Source organism: Myotis brandtii, unplaced genomic scaffold, assembly GCF_000412655.1.
Source record: "Myotis brandtii unplaced genomic scaffold, ASM41265v1 scaffold314, whole genome shotgun sequence".
In the NCBI taxonomy this organism is placed as follows: Eukaryota; Metazoa; Chordata; class Mammalia; order Chiroptera; family Vespertilionidae; genus Myotis; species Myotis brandtii.
The window spans coordinates 2,528,801-2,533,105 of NW_005362033.1; the positions used below are offsets into that span (position 1 = coordinate 2,528,801).

Below are 4,305 nucleotides of genomic sequence, written 5' to 3' on the forward strand. Positions count from 1 at the left end.
CCCACTCCAGGACTTCTGTGAGGATCAAATGAGATGAGGCACAAGAAAACACTTCACAGGCATTTGGTGAAAGTGTAAAATGTTTCCACCTGGCTATAAAGCAAGTTGTGTCCCTGAGCTGAAGAAACCGCAAGGAGGCTAGTTGCTAGGGAGAAGAAGCCGGGCGTTGCTACGTGACATCATTACCCGGCACCCACAGCCACCGTTTCTGGGCAGGGATGGGCTGTGGGCCGCATTTTGCATCATGGGGTCTCAGCAGCATTGGCTGTAATTTGGTGGGGTGTCACTCCGGGGTGGTGGCAGGGCCTGTGTTGGGGGAAGCCAAGTATTGCTTTGTGGGTGCGAGGTCCATGGTACTGTTTCTCTGTAAATGGCCAGTACGTGTCATGGGAGCTCCTGCATTGAGCGCCTGCCTCCTGGTGGTCAGTGCGTGTCATAGTCACCGTTTGGACAGCCGGACACTTAGCATATTAGCCTTTTACATATACAGATGGGCCCACCTTTGTATATGTCAGCGGTTCTCAACCTGTGGGTCGAGACCCCTTTTGCGGTCGAATGACCCTTTCATAAGGGTCATTTCATAAGACCATCCTGCATATCAGATATTTACATTACGATTCAGAACAGTAGCAAAATTACAGTTATGAAGTAGCAGCGAAAATAATTTTATGGTTGGGTCACAACATGAGGAACTGTAGTTAAAGGGCCAGAAGGTTGAGAACCACTGGTATATGTGGTCCGTCACTGACCTAAACATCATAATGCGGTACATGACTGTACCTCTAGGCATATCATTTTCAAAGAACAGAAAATCAAAAATAAAGAAAAAATCCTGAAAGATGCCAGAGGAAAAGAACACTAAACCTATAGAGGGACAAAGATAAAACCTTCATCTACGTCTCTTCAGAAACCATTCAAGCAAGAAAAGAGTAAAATGAAATATTTAAAGTGTTGAGAGAAATAAGCCACCAACTTAGAGTTTTGTATCCTGCAAAATTATCCTTCAAAAGTGGAGAAAAAGACTTTCTCAGACAAATAAAAATTGAGGAATTTCTTGCCACTGGATCTACCTTGCAAAAAATGTTAAAAATTCTTTAGAGAGAAGGAAAATAATATAACAGAAAAATGGATCTACAAAAAAAAAAAAAAAAGGAAGATCATCAAAGAAGGAATAAGTGAAGGTAAAATAAAAACTTTCATTTTTCTTGTTCTTAAATGATCTAACAGTTTGCTCAAAATAATAATAGCAACAATGTATTAAGTTATACCTTATGTGTAACGCTTATGAATGCTTATACTAGTGAAATGAATGACTGCAATAATACAAACAAGAGATAGGAGAAACGAATAAGGATTATTTTGTTATTAATAAGGTGAACTCACACTACCTGTGAAGTGATATAGTGTTATTTGAAAGTGAACTTCGATTATTTATAAATGTATATAAAACTTTAGGGCAACCACAAAAAAAGTTTTTTAAAAAAATATGATTTTTTTTTTATAGATTTCAGAGAGAAAAGAAGAGGGAGAGAGAGGTAGAAACATCCATGATGAGAGAGATCACTGATTGGCTGGCTCCTGCACACCCCCTACTGGGGATCTAGCCCAAAACCCGGGCATGTGCCTTAACCAGGAATCAAACCCTGACCTCCTGATTCATAGGTCGATGCTCAACCACTGAGCCACAAAACTATAGACTTTAAAGTTTTAAAAAGTATAATTGATATGCTAAGTACAGAAAGAAAATGAAATCATAATTAGAAAAACAAAAGAGTGAAAGACAATAATTGAAACAAAGAACAATGACAATAGAAAATATGGTAGATATTAACCCAACTCTATCGATAATCACTTTTAACATTAATGGTCTAAATGCACCAATTAAGAGAAATTTCAGAGTGGATGAAAACATACAACCCAACTATTTGTTGCCTACAAGAAACTCACGTTAAAACATAGAAACACATAGAGATTAAAAGTAAATGGATGGCCCTGGCAGGTGTGGCTATGTTGGTTGGATGTCATCCCATGCACTGAAAGGTTGCTGGTTCAATTCCCAGTCAGGGCACATGCCCAGGGTGTGGGCTCAATCCTCCAGTAGGGGGTGTGCAGGAGGCAGCTTATCAATGATTCTCTCTCATCACTGATATTTCTATCTCTTACTCTCTTCTCTTTTCCTCTCTGAAATCAATAAAAATATATTTTTAAAAAGAAAAGAGCTTATTTGCTCTTTATTAAAAAAAAAAAAAAGAAGAAGAAGAAGAAGAAAATATACCTGGTCAGTGTGGTTCAGTGGTTGAGCATTGACCCATGAACCAGGAGGTCACCAGATGGATTCCCAGTCAGGGCACATGCCCAGGTTGCAGAATTGATCCCCAGTAGGGGGCATGCAGAAGGCAACTGATCGATATTTCCCTGTCTCACTGATCTCCCTTCTCCCTCTCCCTTCCTCTCTCTCTAAAAATCAATAAAAATATATTGTTTAAAAAAAAGTAAATGGATAGGAATAAAAACCCATGCTAATACTAATAGAAAGCAGGAGTACTATATTAATTTCAGACAAAGCAGACGTCAAAGTAAGAAAAGTAATCAGAGATGAAGAAGGGCATTACATATTGATAAAATTATATTTATGTAAATATAAATTCTTCAAGACATAACAATTCTTAACATGTATGCCCCTAACAACAGAATCAAACCATTAAGGCAAAAACTGATACAAGTGCAAGGAAAAATAGATGAATCCACTATTATAGTTGGAGACCTCAATAATCCTCCCTCGGAAATAGACAGATCCAGCGGACAAAAAAAATCAGTAAGCACATAGTTAAACTCAACAACACCATCAATCAACTGGATATAATAGACATCTATAGGCTACTTCATCCAACAACAGAATACACATTTTTCTCAAACTCACCAAAATAGATTAGACTAGACCATAAAACATACCTTAACAAATTTAAAGGAGTAAAAGTCACATGTCTCTTCTCTCAGATAATGATGGAATAAAACTAGAAATCAATAATAGGCCCTAGCCAGTTGCTCAGTGGTTAGAGCATCAACCCACGGACTGACGGGTTGTAGGTTCGATTCTAGTCAAGGGCACCTACCTCATATCTTGGTTGCAGGCTCAATCCCTGGCCCTGGTTGGGGACGTGTGGAGGCAACCAATCAATATGTCTCTCTCACACTAATATTTCTCTCTGTTCCTCCCTCTCCCTTCCACTCTCTCTAAAAATCAATGGAAAAATATCCTCAATGAGGTGCCAGGGACCAATTCCAGCATGTCGTAATTTCAAGAGTTCCATCAAAAGGTTGATGAAACTTGGGGACTCAACAGGGTTGAGTCACACATGTAGTCACCTGTTGGGAATGGCTGAAGGCATTTCCCCAAACCTGAATAGGAAACTGATTGTGGCTGCCAGATAATTAAAGAGCATCTTAATCTACATGTTATTGCCTCCTACTGACCAAACACCTGAACAGCCGTAGGCTATTCCCCAAACTGACAATGCTTCTGTGCCCTTTGAAACCTTACCCTTTGACGTGTATTATCTCCACCTGCCTTAGGACAAATTGTGTTAATAAAAGCAAGGGTCCTAGACAAGGAGGGAGTCTTCAGTTCCTTTAGCTGACCCCCAATGCCTTTCAAAATTATATCTTGTCTCCGGACTCTTTATTAGTCCCTGGACTCTTTAATCTACGCATCAGCCTTTTCCAGATTCCTGAACCCTTCCTGATGCTGGGACAAGAACCCCGGCAGTGAGGATTAATTAAAAAAAGAAAAAGAAATCAATAACAAAAAGATAACTGGAAAATCCCAAAATATGTGGAAATTAAACAACAAACACACTTCTAAATAACTCATGAGACAAAGAACATAGTACTTCAAGAGAAATTTTAAAGTATTTTGAAGTAAATGAAAATGAAAACACAACTTATCAAAATTTGTGGGAAGCAGTGAAAGCAGTGCTTGAAAAGAAATGTATAGCATTGAATGCAAATATTAGAAAACAAAAAAGATCTGAATTCAATCTAAATTTCCATCTTAGGAAACTAGAAAAAGAAGAGCAAATTAAATTCCAAGAAAGCATAATAAAAGGAATAATAAAAATTAGAGCAGAAATTAATGAAAGTGAAAACATAAATCAACAAAACCAAAAGTTGGTTATTTGAAAAGATTGAGAAAATCGGTAAGCTTCCAAGGTAACTAAGAAAAAAAGAGAAAGGACACAAATTGTAATTTTGGAAATGAAAGAAGGGACATGCCTAAAGGTCCCACTGATATTGAAAAGATAGATA

At 38.0% G+C, this 4,305-nt stretch overlaps 1 protein-coding gene across 1 annotated transcript in view; it reads right to left on the reverse strand.

The window, feature by feature from the left end:
- The window catches only part of ULK2 (unc-51 like autophagy activating kinase 2), a 110,854-nt gene that overhangs the window by 49,211 nt on the left and 57,338 nt on the right, over positions 1-4,305 (reverse strand). The gene's annotated exons all lie outside the window — the stretch shown is intronic.